Raw genomic sequence first — 9111 nt, 5'->3', positions numbered from 1 at the left:
GTTTTTATTTATTTATTATTTTTTACATAATTTTATTTCAACTAAAATATAAATATTATATATTATATTTAAATATATCTGTATGCCCTTTTAATATTATTTATACACCTATTTATATTGCGTTCTCGCATTATTAAATAAAACAATTTTAATTCGCAATTATAATATTTTGAATGAGCTTTTAAAATTAAAATTTCAGATATTTTGTTTAATATTCTAATTGTATTATTTAAAACCTTCTAAGGTAAATCTGCTGGCTAAATTATGAATAATGACAACAAAAAAAGAAAAATTAAAGGTGGTGCAGAGAAAAATAGGAAAAAACACCAGAAAATATTAAACACTGTGGCCCAACAATGTCACAAAATAACTAACATGTTTTCTTCCAATACATCATGTAAAGTAAATTAATACTTATTTTTTATGCTCAAGAATTATGAATATTAAATATTAAAAATTTTCTAAAATCAAAACTATTACAATTTACAACTATTACAAATACCTGATATTTATTTTAAAAAAAATTAGCAATCTGTAGCCAAAAATATTTCTCTACAAGTTATTCAAGTAATTGCAGATGGTTCCAATATTGTAATAGACAACCTATCTACAAATAATTGTTTGGTAAATAAACCTATTTTTTAAATCTTGACTTATCAGTAGGTACCTATTAATTATAAAATATTAATTTATCATTTTAGCAATCTGCAGCCAAAAATGTTTCCTCTGAAGTTAGTGAAGAAAATGCAGATATTGCCAATATTGTAATGGACAACAATTCAACAAATAATTGTTTGGTAAATAAACCTATTTTTTAAATCTTGACTTATGAGTTATGAGTAGGTAGGTATAATTAATTATAAATTATTATAATATATATATATATATATATATTATCATTTTAGCAATCCATAGTCAAAAATGTTTCACTTGAATTATTTGAAGAAACTGCAAGTGGAGATCTATTGGATGGTTCAAATATAATTTTTAGAAATGATCCTGTTAATTTTGTTAATGTTGAACAATGGATTCCAGAGTTAAGAAATATGATTCTAAGTTTGGGAGCTTGTCAGCCCTAAGAACAAGATTTAAGCTTGGTGAGTTATAAAAAAGACCATCTAAATAGAAGTTTTCATTCAGCTTGGTACAACAGAAAGTTAATTGATAATACATATGTAAAACGGGAATGGCTTAGTTATTCTCCTAAATTAAATAAGATATTTTGCCTTTATTACATATTATATGGTAAAAATACCAATACTGCATGGAAAAAGAAGGTTTTTGTCATTGGAAAAATGGATCATTATCAATTACTAAACATGAAACTTTTTCTACTCATATATTTGCATCATTAAAAGTTAAATTAAAACAAAGTTGTCTACCAATTCTACCATCAATACTTGAAGACCATAACCGGCAAGTGGCATTCAATAGAGAACTAGTTAAACAATTGATTGAAATAACAATTTTTTTGGCAAGACATGATCTCCCATTTAGAGGGCATAAAGAAAATTGGGAAAGTGACTTGAAAGGAAATTTTAAAGATATGGTTGTTCTAATTTCACAACATTCGCCTACTCTATCTGTTCATATCAATCAGTTAATGGCCAAAGGAAAGAAAGAAAATTCTTTTATTTCTTGGAATCGACAGAATTCTCTAATAGACTCCATTGCTCAATATATTTCGTCAGTTATCAGAACACAGATTGTGAAGGCTGGATATTTTAGTATATGTATGGACACGACATTTGATGTTTCACACAAGAAGCAGCTTTCATTTATTGCAAGATACATTTTCAAATCTAAAATACATGAAAGAATTATTATAATAACTGAATCGCCTTTAACTACTGGTAAAGTGCTTTTTGACATGTTTAAATGTGTAATGGAAAAATGTGGTTTGAACTGGAAGAAAAATTTAGTCGGCCAGTCTTACGACGGTGCTGCAAATATGAGGGGGTCATACTCTGGACTCCATGCACGAATTCTTGATGAAAATCCAAAAGCTCTTTTTGTGTGGTGTCATGCCCACAGATTAAATTTAATAGTTTTATCTGTTGTTGGATCTTGTATAGAAGCAGTAGATTTATTTGGGAATATGGAAAAACTTTACTGTTTTATAACATGCAGTAAAAAAAGATCAGACATTTATAGAATGAAGCAAAAAGAAATTTATCCAAAAAAACAAGTACATGCAATAAAAAGAGTTGGTACCACAAGATGGATGTCAAACTCATTTGCCTTAGCAACAATTTTTGAAACACTGGAAGCAATATTGGATACGTTAGAGGAAGTTAAAAATCAAGATAGCTCGTCAGATTATAAAATAGCCACTGAATGCAATGGGCTATTAATTTATTTTCAGTCTTCTCGTTTTATTGTAACAGCATTTATGTGTAAGCATCTGTTTGATATTCTAGGGCCTTTAAGTAAATTATTTCAAGGTAGAGATTTAGACATTTTGGCTGCCGTCAATTATTTAAAAAAAGCAGAAAATAATATTATGATGCGTAATGATGAAGTTTTCAATGATATTTTTGAAGAAGCAAAATCATTTTCAGAAAAACATTTTGGTGATTTTGAAATAAATAATTTACGATCCTTTAGGAACAGGAAAAAAAAAGTTGTTCGACAAATCGGAGAGATAACTTTTGATGAAACTATTGAGAATCCAGTTCAATACTTTAAAGTATCAGTATATTTTGTAACAATCGACATTATAATACAACAGATTCATGACAAGTTTAATCAAAATTCAGTATCAGTCATGAAAGATATTGGTCTGTTATCATTAAAAATAATGAAAAAAAAACTGATCTCTCTCGAGATGCATTTAAAATGATATGCAATGTGTATGGATTAAACCAAGAATTAATCAAAAATGAATATATCATGTTTAAAGAGATTGTTAAAGATTTAGATTTTAACTTGTTATTAAAGCTACCAGAAAAAATCCATGCAGACTCTGATGAAGACAACATTCATAGTGACGATGAAGAAAGTGATGGGGAAATAGACAATTATAAAAACATGGCAAGTTTGATAAATATTTTTGAAACAATGAATAACGCCAACATAAAAGCAGAATTCGAAAACTTATATAATATAATCAAACTAAGCTTAACACTACCAACGTCTAGCTGTACAGTTGAAAGAAGTTTTTCAAAATTCAAATTATAAAAACCAGGCTACGTTCAACGATGGAACAAACAAGATTAGAAAATTTAATGCTCATTTCATGTGAACATGATATAAATATTGATATTGATAAAGTAATTATTGCATTTTGTACTTAATTTTAATAAAAACAATTGTTAATCTAAATTATTTTATTTATTTTCAGGTAATAGACATTTTTGCTGGAAAATCATCAGTTTTGACTAAATTATTAACCTTTTAATTTTATTAGTCATTACTCATTAGTCTTAACATATTTTATGTTTATTATTTATAAACTAAGTTAAAATAAATATATTTTCATTTTTCAACAGTCAGTATCTTAAATCTATATTTTTATATTTTAAGGATTTTAATTTATATATTTTTGTAGCATCCTAAAAATTTATTTGTAACCTAAAAATTTGCTTTTGGGAAATATCTATGTATGTACATTGTACATAATATAAATTATAATTAATATATAGTCCCCTGGTGTTTGTCGAAATCTGTGATTTTTCCTCAGAATAAAATGTTTATTCAGTTTTTTAAATAATTAGTGAGAAATTAACTATTTTTATTTATTTTTTCTTTTAATACAACTAAATATTTAGTAAAATTGTGTTCCCTGTTGGGACAGGATGTATCGGGGATGTTTTAACGTAGGATGGTCAAACTCGGATGGAATCCATTGGACATTTTTTCACTAACATACAGACACGATAATAATACAATTTGTATACGTACAACATATTATTTGATGTAATTTTTTATTTACCACCTCCTCCCACCCAAATTTTATATTGTTTTTTACGGCAATAGGGTTATTAAAATAGTTAATATATTGAGGCCACGAAGTTTTGAAATTGCCTGACCACATTTTAAAAACTTCGGCGCCACTGCCCCAGATGGTACATTAAATTGATCAAATTCAAAGGTTTGAGAGAAAAGAGCGAAACCAGGAAAGTAGAGAGTCAAAAACCCAAACAGTTTTAATTTCATAAACAATATTTCATGGTTTATGCTATCAAATGCATTCGACATATGAGTGTAAATGATATCGGTTTGCGAATGAGCTACGAAAGAGTCAAGTTTTAATTGTTTATTGATAGCAATATTCAGTGGCGGATTTGAGGGGGGGGCGACGTGGCGATTACCCCTCCCTAGGGAATTGTTTTACTTAAACTATAGCGCCGTATAATAAAAAGAATATGAAAATTCATAAGTCATAGCTATAACATTAAACTTATGAATAAATGATACAAAAAAAAGGTATTTTTTTTTAATATGAAAATCGGAAATGTGTATTCGGTTACGTCTTTGTTATTACCTATCAATCTATGAGACCAATTCGCCCCCTCCTCAAATGATCTTCAGATCCGCTACTGGCAAGATTATAATTAGCTGATCGTTTAGGTCTAAAACCATATTTATGATGAGTCAGAAATGTGAAGCAATAATTATCAATTTTAGTAGAAATTAGTTTTGAAAAATATTAGGAATTACTGATATTTAAAATATTGGCAGATAGTAAGAAACATTTGTGGGGTCACCTCTATTAAAAACAAGGTAAATAAAAGAGTTTCCTCCATAAGTCAAGAAATATTTCAATTTGGAGCGATAAGTTAAAAATATAGGTTAAAGTTGGAGTTAGTTAGTATAAATCTACAATTTTCGAGGAAAAAGCCTGAATTGTTATTGGGACCTAAAATTGTCAGGGCGAGTGCTAAGCTCGTTTAAAACTTCGGCCTCCGTAAACATAAGCAATATAGACGAAAAGGAAAACGAATAATTTTAATAGAGAGGAATAGTGGTTAGCTTGTCTAGCTGAGGGTAAATTTTAAAGAAAAATTTAGCAAATAAGTAAACAATATATCATGTGCATTATCAGCTGACGTTGGGTCGAGCGTAAGGAGATTTGGTATTGAATTATTATTTCTACGATTATTAACGTATTTCCAGAAATACTTTGGGTTTGATTTGACAGATAGTTGAACTTTATTAATATAGTTCTTAAAATTCAGTTTAGCAGTTCTCTTACACTTAGCTCTCAAGCGGGAAAAACTATTATACCTAATCAGATCTATCGATAAATTTTTTATTCAATGTATGAGCAATTTTTTTCTGTGTCAATAACATTTTTTACTCGGTAGAATACCAACAGGAAAAGCTGCTTGATGGAACACGCTTTTTCGGTACAAAGGTACTAATTGCTTTGTTTAAACAATTATAAAGGTGGTTAATTTAATCATTAAGGCTAAAACTATTAAAAGTACTATAAGATAAATTATCAGCTAAACATTTAACAATATCAATATAGTTACAATGTTTAAAATCATAAAAACAATCTGTTGGCTTAAGTATATTAAACTGATTATAATCAATAGTAACATTAAGAGCCGGGTGATGCTTAGCTAATGGTAATAGTGGGTCAGGATCGTCAGAAACATTAAGGTGAGCGTTTGATAAAACTAGATCTAAAGTTATATTATTTTCGTTAAGAACATGGTTGAGCTGATTAAAGTTAAAATAAGATAGCATATTTACAAAATAAGAGCAGTTAATTAGAAGGGATATGTGAGTCCAGCGAATTGATGGTAAATTAAAATCCCCTAATATTATAAATTTTGTAGGTGGATAAGCTAAGTATAGATCATTTAAAACGGAAAAAAAATGTTCGTACGTTATTAATGAGAAAAAAGGAAGTATATAAACGCAGCCAATAATTAAATAATTAAATTAATAATTAATAATAAAATTGTATCATCTATCTGTAAATGTACAAAATGTGCTTCAACGTTATTGATAGAATTATTTAAAATTTTACATTTGATTGTATTTTTTACTGCAATTAAGACGTCCCCACTATAAAACCGATTAATTAGTGGCGATCTATCACAACGAAAAATTACCTATATAATTAACAAAGTACAATTCGAAGTTTTATATAGCTGGCGAAAGCCTGCATGTTTCAGTAAATGTAATTAGATCAAAAAGAAAGGTATTCTGATGCTAAGTACCTACACAGCTTTATTATCTTTCCATTTAAATATGACGATTCCACGATTCCAGAAGTAGAAAATCTATGGTCGAAATCTCCACGCTTAATATCCGAATATTTTTTACGGTTTTGAGGCATTCCTTAACGATTATTTCGTATAGTAGGTACCACAAGTCAATGTCTGTTCATTTTTAATCTTTCCAAAAGTGTAATTGATGTAAAATAATTATCAAATAATATGATTCTTTGTTGTTTCAGAAAAGGTTTAGTCAACATAAGTACTACCCTTTCACCCAAATTATACAAAACGAATTCTTGTTCTAAAGTTTCATTTTTGCCTTGGTATATTGAATATTTCAAAATATAACCTTTTTGATCCACAATGTACCATAATTTATAACCACGTTCGATTAGTTTCATGGGATTATACTGTTTAATTGTACTTCAACCTTTAAATTGTATCATTGATTCGTCAACACTCAATTCACGAGTTCCGTGATAATCTTCAAGAAAAATTTTGTTGAGAGCGTCAATCATAGGATATAATTTATATTATTATATAATTTATCTTTATTATTATTTGATAAATTCGCATTGTTGTCTCTAAATCGATCCCTAGACGTGGCTTTAGAAATCGAACGTACATTTAAATTTTCACTAGTATTCCAATATAACTTATATTATGATGGTAATTTATTGTACCCCATGCAAAAATGTATTCTCCAAAACGCATATAGTTCTTTTTAAGTTAGTTTCAAATTGTTTTTATTTTGTGTTGCATAAAGATTACATTGGTAAATAATGTGGTCGGTTAGGGCGAATACATTTTAGAAAAATATCAGTTGAAGTTTTGCAACAGGCAAACATATTTTCATAATAATTTTTGTACGTCATATTGGGACAGTTCAGCAGTAATTTCATCGTTTTTTTCCATTGTCAATTTATTTCGACATTAGGTTCTGTATTTTTATTGGCGCAACTAGGGGGGTGCAAAAGTGTCTTTAGCACCCCCAAGTTCTAATTTAGCACCCCTTGATATTTTAGATCTAACAATTATAATTATAATGAAATAACATCAATTTTATGTTTTTAATAGTATGGCACCCCACGTTTTAGAGGTCTATTTGCGCCAATGTGTATTTTCAGGAATAACACCTCCATCTACCGGTACATTTAAAAAAATAGGCGTTTGAGAAGTTTGGGACCTCAAAGTTCTAGTACCTACTATATAGACGAATCTGACGAAATACATTGATTTTGATTATTGCTTTCAAGAGAATCAAAAATAATTAAGTCGCCATTGTTAACTATTTTAGTTACTTCAGAAAGTTGTTCATTATGTAAAAAATATTTATCATGTTTTTCTGCCTCATTTTGAGCTTCTTTGTTAGTCAAGATGTCATCCAAATCATTTTCATCTTCAGAATCTTCACCTTCGGGTATATCCATTGTTAGCCATTCTTCAAGATCTTTTCAAGATACCTTTTTAGCACTCATCTTGAAATTGTGTAATCACTATAAGCTTTATATACCTATAGGTATCAGAATTGCACCAATATAATTTTGTTATATTGTACAAAATCTTACCTTATTAATATGTAAGTACCTTTCAATTATTTGATAGTTTTAAATATTAGTTATGACTAGTTATTATTACTTATTTACATGCACGATTAAGTTTAATAATTTTCCCTTGTTAACAAAATTATTATAATATATGTATTAAATATTTCTATACTATTGCTATACTTTATTAATACAATTAGTGTTAAAGAACAATTTATGTACTTATGAACCACTCATTTTGGTCAATTTTAGACGAGTAGTTTATGAGTTATAAGTATTTAAAGTTTAGATTGGTAGAGTGGAGTGGTACTGGGTTACCTACCCCGCAAAATATTTTTACACTACACCACTTCTCTAAACCTTAAGTACTTATAACTCATAAACTACTCGTCCTAAAATTTAATTTTTACGTATCAAAATACTTAGAAAAATATTCTGCTTTGGAATATGAAATTAAAACTCTAGTTTGTCATTCAAAAAAGTAAAATACTTAAAAATTATAAGGATAAAAAATATTAAAAAACATAATTTTTTTAATAAAAACGTTGTTTTTTAACAACACGAAACTTTGTAAAAAATATTTTCAAAAACATTGATACTTTTTGAAATAATGAGTGGTTCATGATAAAAAAAATCACCATGTATAGCCATATAGGAAAAACCTATAGACCTAATGGAAATGAAAAAAACCATTACTCATGTCTTATCTAGGTACCAACGATTACACGCCTTTATAATGTCATCATTTAACGATTGTAAATCGATAAATTTGAAGATACTGATATGTTAACCGTTTTTATGTCCACAAAATAATGTTATTTTATTAGTCTGTGTTCGATCTTTGCACAAAGTGCATCATGGAAGTTATAAAATCCAATAAAAATGGTGAAAAAATTGCTTTAAACGGTTATATGTACACAATACACAAAGCATAAAGAATGTAAGCGATTTATTCTATGAAAATGTGTAAAAAATAATTAAGAATGTAAGCGATTTATTCTATGAAAATGTGTAAAAAATAATTTTTTTAAGTGTCAAGCTATATTAAAAACAAAGTTTTGAGTGTGCATCACGAGCATAACCATGCATCAAAATACTATTGAAGCCGTCAAATCTAAAATTGAAATTAAACAAATTGCATAAATGTTTCTGGTTCTACGACTGGTCAAATTTTTAACGAACTATTTCTCCTTCAGAAGCCGAGGACTTAGTTATTTTGATTCTGTTTATGTAAATGGCCCTTTGTAAAGAATAGGAAATGATGACGATTTAAATACTCGCTTTCGTCGCCTTCCTCCTCAATTTCTCCCTTCAACGTGGAATGTTCACCAAACCAACTTGACAGATAGTAGGTAGTAGAATGAACAACGGATTATAGGCCATAATAT

General features: G+C 28.2%; 1 pseudogene; it reads left to right on the top strand.

Moving 5' to 3' along the window:
• Positions 1-264: 264 nt before the first annotated feature.
• Positions 265-2842, top strand: LOC107168549 (zinc finger MYM-type protein 1-like; annotated as a pseudogene).
• The last annotated feature ends 6269 nt before the right edge of the window (positions 2843-9111 follow it).

The sequence above is a fragment of the Diuraphis noxia genome, unplaced genomic scaffold (assembly GCF_037042655.1).
Source record: "Diuraphis noxia isolate RWA-SAM2 unplaced genomic scaffold, SU_Dnox_SAM2 contig0001, whole genome shotgun sequence".
NCBI lineage: Eukaryota > Metazoa > Arthropoda > Insecta > Hemiptera > Aphididae > Diuraphis > Diuraphis noxia.
Note: the sequence above shows the minus strand (reverse complement) of the source record. Positions and strands in the feature narration are given on the sequence as shown.